The sequence below is a fragment of the Empidonax traillii genome, unplaced genomic scaffold (genome assembly GCF_003031625.1).
Source record: "Empidonax traillii isolate 1590-97213 ecotype Southwest subspecies unplaced genomic scaffold, ASM303162v1 scaffold388:size1278207, whole genome shotgun sequence".
In the NCBI taxonomy this organism is placed as follows: Eukaryota; Metazoa; Chordata; class Aves; order Passeriformes; family Tyrannidae; genus Empidonax; species Empidonax traillii.
In genome coordinates, this window is record NW_020955581.1 from 1,063,048 (window position 1) to 1,082,821 (window position 19,774).

The window sequence follows — 19,774 nt, forward strand, 5'->3', positions numbered from 1 at the left end:
TATTAAAAAGGAATCTGAAAAATCACATTTAAGGTATTTATGGAAAAGGCTTGCAGATAAAGTCAGTCATTAACAGAACATCTGTTAGGTTAATATAATACTCTGGAACACGACACAGATGAAGAATGAATCCAACATTCTCCATTAGAACTCATAGACCTATATCAGAACTTTATTTTTGCTAAATAATCAGTTATTAAACTGTGTATCATGTTAAAGAAAAACTCGGAGGGGAATAAAGATTTGCAAGAGGTTCTGGCTACTAATTTCATATCAACTGTTGGTGTTCTTTAGGGAAGAAAAAAAAGAAACTCTCAAAGCACTGTCAATACAGTAAAAGAAGAGAAATACTGCTTCTGACATGACTCCTGGCCAAGAGGCATCCCACTGTGTAGGCTATTCCAAAAAGGAGATTTTAAAAACGTATTTCATTCACCTATGAGAGTCTAATGTGACATTCTTTCAAAAGCAAATCCAATGCTATTTTTGTGCTCAAAGCTTCATGGCCTTTTCAGCCAGCACCCTGACCGAGCAGTTCACTGCCTCCACTTTGCCCAGGCCACACAGTGACACTTTTTAGGCTCTGTCAAAGCTTCTCCCTCCCTTTTAGCCCTATCGTCTTCCACAGATTTCATTCTTACCTGTGTGAGTGGGTACACACATGCCAGCTACCATTTTTTCAAATTTGTAGGAATACTTTATTTGTTTGGAGGTTTCTCTGGGGAAAAATATTTCTGAGTGGAGAAGCATTTAGCTCTGTTTAGCTTTGTCAAGACACACTGAAGCAGCTAAGTAAGTCTATCAGCATCGAGCAGCTTTATCTGATAACAATAAAAAACCATTCATTTTGTACTCTAAAGGCATGAAAGAAGTACCAACTGCATTACTTACAATAATAGAAGTATGTCAGTGGGCACAAGAACTTTCACAGAAGTTTTGTACTACGGTCATTGTAGGTTTAAAGGTGCTCTACTCAGAAATTCAAAATTAATTTACACACAATCTTTTTATTGACTACAGAATGCAATGGAAAGCACATTAACGTTTCTTGATGGCAAGTACACCTTTTGTACAGAGGTGAATGCAATCCTCTGGCACTGAGAGTAGACAGAGCCTTTCCTATTCCCATTTGACTGAGAGAATGCAGCAGCAGGTGGACAAAAAAGGGACTTTCTATTGTTCCCAGAGAGTCTGTCCATCCTTGTTCTAGGCAGTCATGATTTGCTTTAAAGCAATTACAAAAGAAAAGGTATTTTGTGAATAATCCACAGATTCTATTTTTACTGTATTTTGCCAGGCAGAATATTCAATTTCTTCTTATATCACTCTTATATCTTTCTTCTTTATATCTTAACACAAGAAAGATACAATTTTTCTTTTTTAATTCATGGCTGCTTTGATGGCATTTCAAAAACTAGTAAGTATACAGACAGATGAATAGATGACAGGTTTCAAAGAACTGTTTTCGCTTTCTGTGGCTAAACATTTGACAGTTTTCTTCAAGAAATGTGTTTCCTGAATAACACTTCACAGAAATCTAACAACAAGAATTCATACTGCAAAGCTGTAAAAGCTAAAACCACATGAACGGTAATTATTTCAGAAACTAAGTGGCCATCAACATTTGTATATCCAGTCTTTATTGTTTTGTTCTAGTACTGTACACTGTCATTATCTATTCTTCCAGCAGTATTAAAAGGCTTTACAAACTGCTGATACTCAGTCGTTTACCCTCTGGTGAAGTCAGAGAGTTTTACAACATTACAGGACCACATCACATTTCAAAAGACACTTAGCTACCTCAAAAGAGGGCTCCTGATGCCAGACAGATTACATTATTGAACTATTACAGTACTCACTTCTGCTAAATTTTAGAAGGCCCATGAGAGCTCATGAAATCCAAAACAAAACCAAAAGCCTCTGTGGAATAAATACGAGATTATGTATTCTTCAGCATGCATTATTTAACAATGTTTCTGCTTTGGATTTCACAAATCCTATATAGATTAACCATTTATTAAAAGCTTGACAACTTAGATGTTCCATAGATGCTTCTGCAAATGTAGTAGTTTTTCCATTTCACAAATGACTTACAAGGGTTGCAGAAAAAGGCCTAACTGGGGAATTTCCATATCACAAATTTTAGATTTCACCTTTTGCAAAAGAGGGAATGCAATCCCTGGTGTTTAATTAGAAATTTGACATCATCTACTACTTTATACTATTCTAATACTGATCCCAAGTGAATGTAAAGTGATACTGTAAGCATTTTTCCTCTCTGTTGATAGTGCCCATGCAGCTCAATCTAGTACTTCACTTACCACATTATAGGGTCAGTGAGATTTTACCTCAGCTGTCTTCAAAACTGAGGTCCTTCTTCCGGCCTCTGCCCAATAAGTTTTTGGCCAAAACTTTTAATTTTCTATCCTTAGACTCATACGTGCTAGGCGAGGTTCCACAAAAGCACTTGGCAACACCATCCCTTACTCTTCATCAAGTTAGACTGGCTTCTGGTCCACCTCTATAAGGCTGTGCCCATTTTAAATTTATCACTACCATACTGCCGTTCTGTAAGGTTATAGATAACTGTCCTCTTCCAACTGGGTCAATTAACAAAGGAATTAACAAGATTAAACAAGTAAAATATCAAATTAATTACTTAGTTGGCTGTCATGGGAAGGCAATACCCATCAGCAGGGAGAAAATCGGGCAAGCTGATAAGCTGTAAGACCTTTTGCCCGTTCAGCTGTTGGAAGAACACCCATCTGACTACACCTAATCTGAGAAGTCACACGTTAGAAAGCAATCTTTATCGACACTGGATGTTGTGCTCCTTCAGCTATTTTCTATCTTAAATGGATGGTGAAGAATTACGGCATCATAGAAGTTAAAGGCTTCATAACTGCTGCCTAGTGGTAATACCCAAATAAAGGCCAAGTGTATTTGCTGTACAAAAAGTCACTGTGTTGTCATTTAACCCCAGCCAGTAGCCAAGCCCCTCACAGCCACTTACTCACTCCCTTACTGGTAGGACTGGGGAGAGGATTGGAAGTGCAAAAGCCAGAAAACTTGTATCTTGAGATAAAGACAGTTTAATAGGGAAAGCAAAAGCCATGCAAAGCAAAACAAGGAATGAATTCACTGCTTCCCATGGTTTAGGGATAGTTTCATTTTCAGAAGAATTGGTAATGGGAAAGCTAGGAAATCAGTTTTTGCTAGGGAGGCTTTCTTCCTAAATGTAACTCTTCCTCAAAGGCAGTTTCAATGCTTTCGTCCCCTGCATAGCAAGAGAAGTTCTCAGCCTCTCTCTACAATACTTGAGAGGAGAGAGAAAGCCCTAACACACATGTACATAGGCCTTGTGAAGGTGGGGGAGAAACAGAGAGAATAAAGAGGCCCTGAGAGGGCGGGAACTTGCCTTTTTCCCCTGGGGGCCTGGTGTGTGCAGCATCATTAAAAGGTGGTCCTTCCATCTGAAATAAACTTTTTTTTCTATCATTCCACTGCCTTGGCATTCTTGGGAAGAATACCTACGTGTTTTACCTTACACATGGGCAGGCAGGTGCTCAGCCATCTCTGATGAGGGTTCCATCATTCATAGCGTATACTTGGGAAGAGAAACACCATCACTCCAAATGTCTTCCCTCTTCCTTCTTTTCCTCCCCACTTTATATACTGAACATGATGTTATATGGTATGGAATATCCCTTCGGTCAGTTTGGGTCACACCTGTCCCAGCTGTGTCTCCTCCCAGCCTTCCATGCACCCCTAGTCTCCTCACCAGCATGCCAGTACAGAAAGAAGAAAAGGCCTTGGCTCTGTGTAAGCACTGCTCAACAATAATAAAAACACCTCTGTTATCATCACTGTGTTCAGCACAAATTTAAAACCCAGCCCCATACCAGCCACTGTGAAGAAAATTAACTCTACCCAAGCCCAAACCAGCATACACCATATCACAGAAAGTTTTTCATATCCTGTCATGGCCAGTCTCCTTTCAAATTAATTAAGTTGAAAAAAAGCATAGTCATCTTTGTATGGATCTTCCTACCTATAGACTAGTACAGATGTAAAGAGCTTCACAGAAATAAACTAGAGAAGTAAATTACATATTCTGAATCTAATTCCATCAGTTTTCATATACCACTATGAATGCAATCCCAACACAGACACCCAATGGTAATGAATTATATCCTAACTTAGTAATGTCAATAGGAATTCTGCTGCTAAGTTCAATTTGATATCAATGCATCCGAACCAAATAACCAAACCTGGGTAAGTACAAGTATCAAAAGAGCTACACACTCTGGTGCAATATGGGTTCCTCCTGGAAACAAAATGGAACTTATGCTGAACTAATGTGATTTAAATTCAGGAGAAAAGCACAGATAAAGTAATCTGCTTTCCTGAGGTCTATGAGAAGAACACAGGGTGCAACAGTACCTGAGAACAAGGGTGCTGTGCCAACCACATCTCACAGACTCCACAGAGAAGCTACTGTCAGACACAACATGTCATATGCAGTTATTGTACTGAACAGACAAGGATGGTAACTGCAGGCATAACAGAGATAGGTGCTGACACCTGTCAAGGTACAAATGCACACCCCACATATTGCCCTTACAGTCTGTTTGTGCCCTAAGCCTGTGTTCTCCATAACCTTTCTCTCATATGCTCAGTTCTCTGTACGACATCTCTTCTTGAAGGTTCCCTGAAGGCAAGACCTACAGCAGAACCCTCCACTGAGCAACAGGGGGAGGAAAAGAGATGAACATTTGTAAGAAGAGATGAGCAAGAAGAATCATGGATGCAGTAACATTTGCTGTTACAATCTGAAACTCGGTGTTTGTATATTTATTTATTTGTACTTTTCCAAGAAAATTTTGTTCTTGACTGGTTAGGTCAGTCCTCACCAGATCCTATGTGACTCAGGGATATGCAATAACTCAACAATGAACAAGCTGAGAATATCAAATACTGTATGCGCAAGCCACAAGATCCCACTTGAACACCTTGGACACAAAACCAAAAATAGACACAGGTTTCCCAGCACTGAAGACCATAAGAAGAATAATTCACATACTTGGTTTTGAGCACCCATGTCCCCTATTACATTGAATATGAAAAACACATTTGTGCACATTATCCATGATATCTAGCAATTCCAGTGAGAAAATACCTATCCCAAGAAACAGAAACTACTGACATTTTTAAAATTCTTTCTCCCCTAGAGTTCAAAGTACTGTTACAGCAGCAAGAAACCAGAAAATAGAGCTGCAAACCTGTTGTGCAGTAATAATACCATAGCTTTGAGTATGGAAGAAGGATGCAGCAACATTTTGCACATTACTGTGGTAGAATCACAGAATATGCTGAGTTGGAAGGGACCCACAAGGATCATCAAGTCCAGCTTCTGGCTGTACAGGACAGTCCCAAGAATCAAACCACGTGCCTGAGAGCATTTTACAAATGCTTTTTGAACTCTGCCAGGCTTGGTGATGTGACCACTTCCCTGAGAAGCCTGTTCCAGTGCTCATGCAACTACGGATAGAAGGAAACCTCTATGGTAGGCTTTCTGCATTTCATGTGTAAGCTAGCAGAAGGCCCTAATCATGAGAGTCTCAGGAGTTTCTATTATTCCATAAGCTGGGTCATTCTGCCACCAAGAAAACCTAAATAAAATCTGCTTCTTTGAAATATCTGCAGCAAAGAAGCATTAATAATAAGGTGTACACTGTCTATCAAAGTCCAGGTATCTTCTTGTGTAGGGCTGCCCTCTATTAGGAACCCATACTCTGATATATTAGTTGATGTTTTGTGGAAGGTATTTCTGGTCCTTAAGAGTGCTCTGTCCCACTTGACAAAGAGTAGATCCTGTTACAAGGTACTTGGAACACCTAAGCATTCTCCTTGGACCTTTAAGGAAAACAGTTACATCAAAGAAAAATATCTTGCACCAGAGACAAATTCTCCTGCAACTTTGTACAGGTTACCTGTGTGATTTTTGGGACAGCAAGACGAAGAATCAAGCTCCCCAAATCCTTTCCATTACTTACTTTTTTGATACCAGTGAACAAGCATCAAATATCCTGAAAGGACTATTTTGGTTTTAAAAAGAACAGGTGTGGATCCAGTTCCCTGATAGATAGGCAAAAGTTGTTAATCACTTTTCTGCATTGATGCCAAAAAATGAATCAAAAAACATGCCCCATCAGTTCTTCTAGGCTTGCGTAAATTTTCAACTGATTAAACAAAGTATACTTCTGTAGTGAGCAAATTGGTTTTATAAAACCTTCAGCTAAATATTTTACTTATGAAGTAAAATAAAAGGTGATAGCAGCATACAGGTGAAAATGTTGAGAATCACAATTTTATTTCACACCAGATACTGTTTTGGGGAACTGTTTTGGGTGCAAGGAAAGAAACAAGATTCAAATGTTAGCATAGAAAAATAACTCTTATGATTCTCAATAAATCCCACAACCACTTTTAACATCTGCAGGCTGCATGAATATTTCGTGTGTTTCCAGAATTTAATATCAATTAATAGAATTCATGAGCATGTCACTTTCCCACATTCCTCAAACATCTCATTGTTCTGGAAAAGATCCCAAAGTTCTGCAAAAGAACAAACTACTGTCTCTATTCTTTCAACAGCAAGCACTACGCTAACTGAATCGATCATATATTGAGAAATATAGTGAAAAAAATGTTTAAAAATATGGTAAGAAACTTAATTCAATTAATTTGCATGAACTGAAGTTTTCTGATTCTCAAGGGCTCTGCAAACACTCCAAGGCAACTAAAACTGCCTTGAATGAGTGCTATTCCATACCATCACTCAATGTATGGCTCTACTTCATAACCTTTATAATTACTTGAAAGACATTAATGGGTGGAAGCACGTCATCCGTCTGCAGGCTGCTGTTCTAGAGGTGAAGGAGCTTCGATACCTTGAAAAATCTTTGTGGCCTGAGACCTACCATTTCACATGGTGGACTGGGGAAACTTGTCTGAATACATTTGAGCTGAACAGACATGACAGTTGGCAGTAGGTTATTTAAAATATACCTACAAGATTTAAATCTTCCTTGCAACATTTTTCTTTTTTCTTGGCTGGAAAACATTCATTCCTGCCAGCCAAACATCCATTTTCCTTTGAAGTACTTCCTGAGAATTTAATTGCCCAGTAAATTGCCAACAAAACTTTCAAGTGTAGAACAGTCCTGAGAGACTCCAGAGGGAACAGCCTGTAATACTTAATTCATCTTTCCACAGTCAGTGAGGAGGGCAGAGTTGCCCTCCAGTCATAAAAATCAATTTTTGACTGGACAAAGTTTACTGAGCAAAATACAGTCATATACAAGAGGTAGAAGTTTGCATCATTCTCAGTGGAATCCGAAGTCCCACTGGCGCAATACTCTGAAGAACTGGGATATTCAGATAATTAGTGGATCTAGCGATATAGGCACTACAACTCAAAATGTTTGATATTTCAAAATGTTTTTCTTTGACAATTTCAACTACTACAGTTATTCAGCCTCTCTTACAGAGTTCATCCATTCTTGGTAGGTCCCCTAAATTGACTATGTGCGTTATATTTCAAGTTAGCAAGGTTCAAATGATGACACAACATAAGAAAGACAGTGGAGAGGAACATTAGGTTACTAAAATATTTTTTTTTGGTTACTGAAATTATGTCAGAGTCTCAGTTTAAAACCTTCAGAAAGTAAATAATTGTCAACAATGAAACAAAAGGACTCAAAATTCTTGCAAACTAGGAAATACGAAGGTTAAATGGAGCAATTTATTTTTAAAGGAAATGCCAAATAAATTTTAAAAAATCCTAAAAGTGATGACTTCATTTCATAATATTGTAAACCATGTACCTCCCAAAGTTCTGGTAAGGAAATGTACTGGAAAGGAAAGTTTCTGTCAGGAAAATGTACATTTAGGTAACACTCCGATACAGTAATGCCTAGCATCGTATAAATATTCTATCTGTTTTTTGTTGTTTGGAAGCAATTTTTAAAAAAAAAAAAAACTTTATGCTAGACTACAAAATTAAAATAATCACCCATGAGACACTTAATTATTAAAATTGTAGTGAATATTTTTTAGATTGTCAATACAGAAGAATCAAGACTTGTAGACATTAGATATTCAGGCCTGCTGATGGTGTTGGAATACATTACCATGAAGGGCTAACTTTAACAGTATTACTTAATTTTTCATTAAAAATAAACTTTAAGAACTGTAGTGAAGCTAAATTGTTATGTTAAAGGTTGATCTGGCCTGCTTGCAGAGGCACAAGTGATGCAATCATTTGGAAAAGTAGTTGGGGGACACCAACAGTGTTCTGTTCACAAAAAGAAGGAAGAGACACTAAAGCTGCTTCTCCTCTGTCCCTGCTGAGCCTCTTAATTGCAAATAGGACAAATTCCTCTATTGAAGAAGGAAAGAGTCTCATGGACAACTGTCCTGAGATCAGGCACCAGCCTCATCCTCCTCTGAAGACAACAGGGGTCAGCAAGGCATTAATTCTGGGTGACACACACACAACATCATGGAGCAGTGCAGGATATGAAGAATAAATGTAGCTTCCACCTTGTTACTCTGATAACTTCTCTGAGTGCCATGATCTAGTAATCACAGTGGGGTTGGATCAAGGGTTCGTCTTGATGATCTCAGAGATCTCTTCCAACCCAGTTAATTCTATGATTCTATGATATGGAAATAAATATTGCTGATTGAAAAATCATTTTAATGATGCATAAAAATACTTAATTCGGATAAAAGAATCCTGGATGGTAACACTGGTAATAGCAAGGTATGTTGATTTGATTGTCAAAGATCTTTACTAGCTTTTTTTCAATAGTTTCAGTATCAAGAAGCAACACTAATGAAGTATTTCTCCTAAAGCTGCCCAGTTCATACTAGCAACAGTATATTTCAAAATGGACAAAACCACCTAGAATGGGGGAAACAATGTTTTGAAAGGAGGAAATATTCTAACTTGATTGAGAGAACTGGAAAAAGAATAACAGCTGAAAAAAGCAGTGAAATTCTTAGGCTGAAGTTTCACAAACAAATGTTTCTACAGCAGCTCATTGGCCTCTTATTCCCCCTCATTTCTAATTACTGCCACTTTCCCTACTCCTCATTAGCACTTACGTACCAACTCTTTTTTGTGCTTGCACAAAAAAATAAAAGTAGATGAGTTAAATTTCAAAAGAATTAAAATTACCTATTAAAAATCATGCTTCTCTTTAATTGGATCCATTTCCATTGATTAAACAACTATGCTGTTAATTTCATGGAGGCTCCCAAGCACCTGAAATGAGGTGGAATAACTCTATACCTTAAATATTTGCGTTTGCTGCCTTCTACGTTTCAGTCAGTCAGAATATTAGTGGAGGCAGAAGCAGCAAAGAACAAAAATATGGCACTCACACATACTCCAAAGATCTTTCACCATTGCTTTTCCTGCAGGAAGTCAAAAGCTCAGAAAGTATTCAAAAACACAGAAAAAAACTGAAGAAAACCTGGTTTAATGTTTCTTTTCATTTCTATACTACCCCTCCCCTTTCAGAATTATGTTAAAAAAAAGTTATAAAATGTTTGTTTATGCCATCTGTGGTTGCATGCATGATTACCACGGAAACAGACTCAAATATGCAATAATGTAGGAGTATCACGTTTATCCTATATAAGTCATCACCAAAAGTTCTTGTAAAAAGACTCTGTGCATCAGTAGCTGAGCAACTGCAGATTATGTATTTTCTTTACATGGTGTCCTTCTTTAGCATATTGGAAAAACACATAGCTAAATAGATGAAAAAAGGAACAAGTGATGAAAGTGGTCAATCTGATTTACATATGAGGAAATCAGAGATTATAAAGTGAGAAAAAAAGCTTGGCAAAACCTAATGTTTTATATGAACATTAAAACTATTTTAGAAACTATACACTTGCTACATTCAGGCAGGCATCAATAGAACTAGAGTGGCTGTGATGTGTAAATAAGTTACAGCTACTTCTGTTTAAACTCTTTTTAGCTGTAAACTGACTTATGAAACCAGTTTATTATCACTTAATGAAAGCTTGGGGAGGCATTTTGTAATATAAAAAAATTCATGGTTCTCCACAAATGAAGCTAGCAGATCTCCCTTTCTATATCCTTTCATTTTCCAATCTGATAAAAAGGTCTCTGATTTCTAAAGGGAATTTCTGTCACTTAAAATACTTACATTTTCAGTTTTGAATAAGAAACCCTTTTCATCCTTTTTTTGCTAATGCTAAGAAACTACAGATCATTGAAATATGGTTCTCTTTTCAAGATGATTTCTCCTATCAAGTTTCCTAAATTTAACTAGATGACATGCTAGTCTTATTAGAATGAGGGCATTTTTCACAATAAATTTTTAGAAGAAACAATGTAAATTTGAAAAATTGTACTCCTGTTATTATAAATAATTCCTCTGATTCCTACCAATTTATTTCCTTTCTTCTGTTTGTTTACCTTAGAGAAAACAGCTGTGAGACACTGTGTCAAACCTTTTTTCCTCTTTATTTTTCACTTCTGTCAACAGGGCTTTTTGTCAGTAAGGATAGCAAGGAACACAGTTGCTGTAATGTTGACAGTAGCTACCTAGCTGACTTCCAACCACTCAGAATATTTTCAAACTTGACTAAGTTTAAATAACTCTCTTCACACTTTTAAATATACACCACCGAAAAAGCCTTATTTTAGAAATACAAATTCAAGTCAGCCAAAGCAAAAGTGACAATATTGTTTTAAGCAAACCTCGAACTGGGGAGACCGATTTCTTAAAGCAACCCTGCCAGCAGCTCCTGATGGGACTGAGATACTCTGGGCAGAAGGCTAATGGTTGGCATGGTGGGTGACAGGAGAGCAGCAGATGTTGTTTATCTTGACTTTTGAAAGGCTTTTGACACTGTCTCCCATAAAATCCCCACAGACAAACAGAAGTGGAAAGTGAGATGGGTTGAAATCTGGCTGAACTGTTAGGCTCAAAGGGTTGCGATCAGAATGAAGTCCAGCTAGAGAAAAGAGTGCAGAACTACGTTGCTGATGGACCCCAGGGATCAGCACTAGAGCCAGTACCTTTTAACCACTTCACTAATGACCTGGATGATGGGACACAGTGCACCCTCAGCAAGTTTCCTGATGATACCAAATGGGAGGAGTGGTTGATGCACCAGTTGGTTGCACCGGCATTCAGAAGGACCTTGGAAAGCCTAAATCATAAACCAAAAGGAATTCTGTGAAGTTCAACAAAGGGAAATACGAAGTCCTGCACCTAGGGAGGAATAATCCCAAGCACCAGAATAGGATGGGAAGTGGTTTCACAGAAAAACACTTGGGGGTCCTGGTGGGCTCCAAACAGATCATGAGCCAGCAGCGTACCCTTGAAGCAAGGAAGGCCAGTAGCATCTTATGCTGCATTAGGAAAAAAATGTTGCCAGCAGGTCAAGGGAGATGATCCTTCCCCTTCACTCAGCACTGCTGAGACACGTCTGGAAGGCTATGTCCACTCATGGCCTCCCAGTACAAGCAAAACATAAGCATCCTATAAAGCAGTCCAATGTAGGACTGCCAAGACGATTAAGGGATTGGAGCATCTGACATGTGGCGAGACTCAAAGCGCTAGAACTCTAGCCTGGAAAAGGCTCCAGGAGATCTTATCAATGTGCAGAAATACCCGAGGGGAACAGCGTAAACAACATTTCTCAGTGGTGCCCAGCAACATGGCAAAATGCAACAGGCACAAACTAAAACAGATGAAATTCTATCTGAACAAAAGACAGCACTTTTCTACTCTATGGTTATTCAAGCACTGGAAACAGCTGTCCAAGCAGCAAGCTGCTTTAGCTGATCCTGCTTTGAGCAGCAGCGGTGTTGGACTCGACAATCTCCAGACACCCTTTCCACCCTTTCCCCAGATATCCTATGTTTTTTGGGGGAAGAGACAAAAGCAGGGAAACTACATCTGAGTAATGTGGACTATTGACTTAATGTCAGTTGTTTTCTAGGCAAACACCAAGCCTTCAGGAAGATAAAACAGTTCCCTTGTACATCGGTTGATTGTGTCTGATTGCATTATATGAGGGGAAAAGTCTCATTGTGCAGACACAACAAAACAAGCTCTTTTTCTCTCCCATGCATTTCCTGAAGGCCAAGCCTGTAGGTCCAACCAGTATGAGAACTACCTAACATAGAGAGTAAGATAATGCATTTGCTTTCACCAGTCAAATAAATCACCTTATTCTCTCTTGCAATGTCCATTTGTATCAGCAAACTTCCGTCACTTTAATGGATTTCTTTGCCTCTCATTCAGTCAGTATTCAAGTAGTAAAGTTAGTTAAACCAAACCAGGGCAATGGAAAATCATCTTTCTCCTTTGATAAAGCCTATTCTCTCACATCAAAGTATTGACAGTTTTGTTTCACCACTGTAGGAAAAATGAGAGGAACCAAGAGAACGTCACAGAGAAAAGCTAGAACATCTCATTCATGAAGAGCAGGCACCTGTGCACTGACCCAATTAGGCATTCAAATACTTGTCACTTTGGAGCTGGCTGGTTGTCACTCATCCAAGTAGCCCCAGGGGATGTATTGTATGGTGGCATTCCCTGACAGGAGAACTGGAGCTATGGAGGCAATGAAGGCACAGTGATAGGGTGCCAGGATCCTGGTGAGTGAGAGCAGCCAGTAGCAAAGCCAAAGAACTTCAGAGCTTCCTTAACTTGGTTACTATCCAAAAACCCTTTCAGAGTCTTCAATGGTAATCTTCTTTTCAGAGCAATCTAGTTTAAAAACCTTACAGTAACAGTCCTCTTTCTCCAAAGATATATTTAACTCTTGAGTGACTAACAACCATTTCAGAAAAGATAAAAAAACAAACAATCAAAATATCTGCATTTCAGGGAGAGGATGTACTAAATATTACTTTTAATAACGCTGCTGGCATTCAATTCCGAAGTCAAAAAATTTCAGTGACCATCTCCTCCCTTCTCTGTTTTAGACATATTACTGATGCTTTCAGATACTCTGTCTGCTTGACCACAAAAATGAGGGATAAAACACTGTGCAGCCTTCCACGCCTACACACTATAAAAGATAGAAAAGGTCTGTTCTAGTAAACTACATACAATTCTGTATTCAAGACCCCCAAATCAGATTTGTAGTAAAAAAAAAAAAAAAACAAAAAAAACTCAGATACTAAAACACAGATGACTATTCAGCAGCTACTACTCACTTCAAGTAAAGCTATCTCTGTTCTTACACTGAAAGAATTATGCAATTCAAACACTAGAGCAAGGAGGGGTTGTAGGAGGATTGGGGTAAGGAGGGAAACAAAAGCTTACTTCAGAACTTCCAAAATGGGCATTTTAACCTTAGGACCTAAACCATCACAGCAAAGACTTCAGAATGTCCCCATCACTAAATTTGTAATCTATGCTAGAAGAAAAACTCCCAATTTTTTAGTACAATATTTCGCATTCCTTCCAAGTCCATTTTTCCAGACTCACTTTTTAACTAGTTGACTTGTCTTGACACCTGTTCTCTCCAGTAAGGAACACCAGACATGAGTTAGCCTACCTCCAATTATGTGAAGCTATGAAATCCTTTTAGCTGCTTTTCTAGTTAACATATTTGATATGGGCCATTCAGCTAAGAGCTGAGCTGAAATTAAAAAAATTATCTGAATTACAGACTATTAACTCAAACAAACATGGAAATGTGGGCAAATGCAGAACATGTTATATGACTACCCTGGATAGTACTTAACAGAAACTAAATTGAAAGATAGAAATGTAACAGATAGAAACTTAATGCCACTAGTTTGGTTTGGTTTTTTTTTTTTTTCCCAGATAGCATGGGAAAAGAAAATTTAGAGGGAAAAATTATCTTACCTTTGGACAAATAACTTCTGAGCTAGATGGTCTATCCTTTTACTTTTCCTTCTTTCTTATTCCTGTATGACAGTTCTTCATGTCACTGCTTTTCCTGAAAAACTAATATCCAACCTGAAATATTTATAGAGGCAAATAATCACAGTCACTGCTAAATTACAAAAAATACTTCATATATGTCTCGATAAAAGTGCAATACTAAATTCAGTTAAGTGGGATAGTAGAATATACATTTTAGGCCAAAGAAAAAATAAGAAGCATTAAAACAAAATAGTTTTCAAAATAGTGTTTTGCATTTAGGTCTCCAAAATAGCCAGTTATATCAGATCAAACCAGAGCACACATACAGTATCCAGGTTTACTGTACCATCAGTGATAAACAGTCAGTGCTCCACAAAGCTTGAGAAAGCCAATAGAGAAGCCTAACCACATCTACTCAATGTCCAGAAACCCAGTTTAAGGCCCACTGCATACCTCTGTCTCCTCAGGACTAAACACTTCAGTGCTCTTTGGGATACAGATGCCCAAGCTTCTAAAGACATCTACTGGAAGAGGTCATAGCAGCTGACAGAAAGCCTCTATTGCAGGAAAAGCCTTTGGGCACAGAACTTGCCCAGAAAGAGAGTGATGTGGTTTATAACAAATTTGTAATCTGTCTGATCTCCCACTTTCTGTGAGAATATCCTATATTCTAGTGAAAGGATGGGACTGACACACACACCCCAATTTAAAAGCGCAAGACAAAGAAAGAAGAAACAGCAGAAGAGGTTTGTTCTGAATTCAGTTGCTCCTTTCCTTCATTTATTCACAAGAATTGTGCACCCAATTCCTCTTGTCTCTTACTTTTTGTTACTTTAATCTATTTTAAACACATTCAGTATTTTGCTGAGAAGAAGGTTGCTTATCTCTCCATGGTAGTAATGCCTATGTGGAATTGAACTTTCAAGTGAGAAAGGTTCAAGTAGGATCAGAAACTTTGAAAGTGAACTTCAAAAATTTTTTAGCTGAGGATTTCCCTTACAATCTTTTAACTTTACAGTACATTTTGCTCACCTGCAAACTCAGCAATGCTTGTCATAATATGCAGTCCTTATTTCACTGAACTGGTGCTGAACTGAAGCAAACAACAAATTAGCATCACTGTAGCACCTGTTATTTAGTGTGCTGTACATAAAAGTATGTACATTTTACCTGTAGATTAGTAATTAAAGTTCCTTGTTTACTCTTGACTGCAGATTGGCACTGTTTCGTAAGGTAAACCAGGAGAGACTGCGACAGCTCAGCTTACAGCAGTAATACAGGATGATCGGTTTAATTGCCCATCAAATTGCTAGTTCAATCATACAATTTCTTTCCGTATACTCTTAAAAGACTTTTATCTTTAATTTGGTCTGCCGGTAGGCAAAACCTGAACTGTTGATTAGAAACTAGAACTCTCTTGTAGCTCTTTTTTCCAGTAACAAACAACACTTCTCACAAACTGATTTTTATCATGCTCTTTTCAAAACAACTTGTTGCTCTTACATATAAAGCACTGGAAATAATAAATTATCTTTGTAACTTCAGGAGTTTTGGCATAAATAATTTATTTCACTGGGGTGAAATTCACTTTGGAGATTCACTCCATTGCCTTCATCTTTATTCAGGCACTCAAATCGCTTGCAACCCCCTGCCTCTATATTCAGCTGGAACAGCTCCCTGCAAAACAGCGGGACCTTGAAGAGCCAAAGTCAACACAGAACTTGCATTCAGCAGTGCTACATGCGTGCAACTCCTAATTGACCACGGCACAGTCTGACAATGATCACACAGATCCTATTATATCAAGGTAACAGCAACATCTACTCTGCCATTCATGCTGCTTCCTGGCTGGTTTGGTCCACCAACTCACTATCTGCAAGACAAAATCAGAGCATGCTTTAGAGAATGTTCCAGCTCAAAAGAACCTTTCCAAACAACAGCATGAATAAGACTGCCTTAAGTTTTGATTTTCCACTCCTGACAGCCCTGCAATTCTCCCATGCCAGGCACTGCATTCTCAGTTGCAGCCTCCCCCTGCCTCCATGGGACACCCTTCAGCAGCCCCACAGATTTACAGTATTAGGCTGCACCATCATAACGTTGAGGGTTGCAACACAGACCTCACCATTATGAGTACTCTAACTGAAGGACACCAACTGTGAATTAGGGTGCAGAAACACCACAGCACCCAGACAACATGCAGATCACATCCAGTTTGCTTTTTAAGAGACTCATTTTCTAAAGCATTAAAATGCAGATGCATACCAGCCCTTGCCAACCAGCCTACCTTGATGACAGGAATTTGTCCCTGCCTTGTTATTACCAGTAAAGAACATCTGTAGCCTCAAGGGCATCCTTTAAAAGTTAGGCATGATATGAAACCCTGCCATGACTTGTGTAAGACCTCACATACAGCAGAAAACCTCACATACAGCTCTGTTTACAGTGCAGGTAATCTTTTCCAGAACGCTAACACTCATTAAAAGAAGAGGAAAAACCTAATATGAAAGAAAAATCAAGGAGGAGGATAAAAAAGATGGTTTTTTAAAAAGTCTGCAGATTAGAGGAAATATGTTTTAAAATTTATTAGATATATTTGGGGTGATGTAATCTGCTTAGCCACTAGCATATTGTGGAAATGTAAAGCACATTTTTACTTTTCCGCACTTGACATCATGTTGTTGCGTATTTATTAATTTTAAAATTTGTGAAAGAACTCCAATTTACACAGTAGTGTTGCTTTTCTAGTAACAGCATTGAGAAACTTCAGGGAAGTTAAATTTAGAATAAGAAATACATGGGTTGCAACACATAACTACGCAAAAAGTTCAAATGTAAAAAGTCCATTTTTATTTTATAATCTGATTAGCTAAATGGTTTTATATAAAATGTATTTAAAAATATTCTTTAAAATGTCAAGACACTTTAATATTTTTAATGTAGCCTTAAAAAGCAATAGTGAGAGAATATGCAGCTTTCTCCTAAAATTAATAATATATCTATATACACATAAAATATAACTCAGTTTCTCTTTACTTTACAATACTGCAGAAAGTTCTTTAATATAAAATATTTGCTTTGTGACATATAAAATTCATTTAGTATATTTAAGCACAGTTTTATGCAATCCAGTACTGCAGAGCTCCATTGTTCACCCTCATGCCCATTCTTTCAGAACTAAGGAGTAATGAGGAGCTCTCAGAAAAGGAGAAACTACTGCGATTGGTTGATGAGGACAGTGATCCATCTTGCTGTCATATCTTTCTTATTTCTGGGTGTGCTCAACCCCAGATGATTCTGACAAAGTAATAATGGAAAAAAATATCCTGGAAATACAACAAAAGCAACTTTTTGCGTTTTCATCTCTGGTACACAAATCCTCATGAAGACATTTCCCAGGGAAAGTATTCCAGCCTAGATTATCCATAAAAGCAATGCCCAAATTTTTACACATAATATATTAATCAAACCAGAATATAGACTTCATCTGATCTTTAACATGTTGCAGTCATCCCCTCCCTTCATGGACGCAAATCATAACTGCAGTGATTTCAATTCCCAGACTGTTAACTGAAGTCGAATGTTTCAGTATGTTGCGTGGAGTAGGTTTATTCTGTTCAGAGTTATAACCTCCATTTTCTCATGCTACTTCACTCTAATAAATCAAGCTAATTCATACTATGATAGATAAATCTCAGCTATGTAAGTGATTGAGAAGTATGAGAACAGAAAAGGGAACTTGGCCATTACCTTGTGAATGTAGCTACACAGCTGTCTTGGTCCTCTTCCTTTTTTGTTGCATTACTTTTTCCTTTCTTTCTGTTAGTGAGAGGTAAGAATTTGTACCATGCTCCCCTTCATGTTGCAAACTTGACAAAACTCTGCTGTTAAGCCCTGCTGTTGCTGGCCTGTGTGCAGAGGCACGTACAAAAGGAGCCGTTTCCAGCAGCCCGTTGCTTTGTCCTCAGCCCTCCCAAGCTTCTGTGTGATCAGCACAGGCTTTGTGGCCATACAATAGGGGTTAAACATTTCCCTGTATTTATATAAAAGCAGAGCTAAATCTGCTTAGCTGCATGAACCTTTTAATAAAATGATGCTCACGCTATTAGGGCATTTTTCCATTTGTTTGTGTGTTTAAGAGTAATGGGATTCTATTAACAAAACCAAAAAATACATATGGTTTCTTTTCATTACATGCAGTGCATAAAGTAGGCAGCTGGTAAAAATCAACATTAAGACTTGTATCCAGATCTTACCTTATCCACATTTTCCCTCAAAACAACTACCTGTAACTTGCCTCTTAACTTAGAGCTATAGTTTCATTTCTTCTTTACATTCATTGCACTTGCTGACTTGCCAGTGGGACAATCCTCTGGTCTCCATCAACAGTGTCTGAGAGGCAGACCACTGCAAAAACTACAATATGTACTCAGTGGTGAAATTCCAGTGTAAAGAAGAAAATTAAAATGTACTGAGAAATAAATGAAAACATTTTAAAGAGTCAAATGTGCTTGCTCGCAATACTAAAGACATTGATTTCACACACCACATTAACCTCTTGACCACCTTTGCTTTCCAAGGAACTACCTTAAACAATACAGAACACTGGCATTTTTTACAACTCCTAAAGAAACCCTATTTAAAAACTATTGTTCTGCCACAAGTCCATATTTTTCTTTCCTTTTTTTTTTATTATTATTAGTATTTATAAGTCCAGTTAAAACATTTCTACCTTTAGAGGCTTTTCATCTTTTTATAGGTAACAAGAATTGTCAGACTTTATTAGCACCAGCATTAGTTCATAACAATAACCTCATCTGGTCCTCTGAAACCTCCTCTGTTTTCAAGGCTTATTAAAACAATGCTTTTCCTCACAAAAGCACAAGCTGTACTTAAGAATCTACTTCAAAGTAGACTGCCAGCGAGGTTCAATAATGACTACATCCACCTGAACTCTTAAACTTGCTGAAATAGAACCAGAGTATCCTAACTGAGCTCCCAAGTCCATATATGCTGCAATTCCAGAGCTGCCAACCCCTAAGATGAGAAGGATAAAAACAAAAAAAACCTTTGAAAAACAGAAGTTACAATACATGCGATTAATTTTTTTATGTGAAAATTTAGCATCAAATAATATAGTGTTGATTAGGCAAAACCTGTGCCATTCAAGGTTATTGATCTTTAACTTCACATTTACAGCTGTATATTCAAATGACAACAGCTGACATGAAACTGTAAATAAGAAGTTACTTACCATGCCACAAATGTGGCACAGTATTAATCTATTATTTGTATTTAGCAACACTTAATTCTTGTAAAAGATCAATTCTCAAAATCGCTATTTTCATGGTTTCAATCATTCCTTCCAAAATGAAGTACCAGAAGAAAATGGGATTTCACTAATGCAGTAGCTTAACTATTTGCTCCCTTCTGCCTTTGACAGCATGTTATATCAAGAAATCAGCCAAAATATAACTGATTGGTCAGAGTTTTTGTGTTTAACTGGGTTTAAGCAGAATATGTTCTCCAAATTTTAGAGCTGAAAGATGGAGGTGCAGGGCTCATTTTGTTATCTGATTGACCAAGCCTAATCAGAATTATTTCTGCACACTGCTTCACTACAGCTGTAGATTAAACACCAAATGCTCCAGAGGCCCACTCCCCTTCAGCTTCCCACTGTGACTCCCACTTTTCAGCCAGTAGCTACTCAGTGGGCTACTTAAAAATTCAAAAAATGGAGGTGTTATATTTAATGGACAGCTCAAAACCCATAGCAAATCTGTTACTTGACTTTCAAGACAGCAGCTATCATA

General features: G+C 37.8%; 1 protein-coding gene across 29 annotated transcripts in view; it reads right to left on the reverse strand.

The window, feature by feature from the left end:
• Window positions 1-19,774, reverse strand: part of NRCAM (neuronal cell adhesion molecule) — a 151,613-nt gene that overhangs the window by 91,349 nt on the left and 40,490 nt on the right. For 28 of the 29 annotated variants that reach the window (XM_027893411.1, XM_027893417.1, XM_027893407.1 and 25 more), the window contains one exon: window positions 13,941-14,034. The exons of the other annotated variant lie outside the window; for it this stretch is intronic. The gene's annotated coding sequence lies outside the window, so the exon portion shown is untranslated. Of the gene's footprint in view, window positions 1-13,940; window positions 14,035-19,774 lie in introns of those variants that run through there. 29 annotated transcript variants of the gene reach the window in all.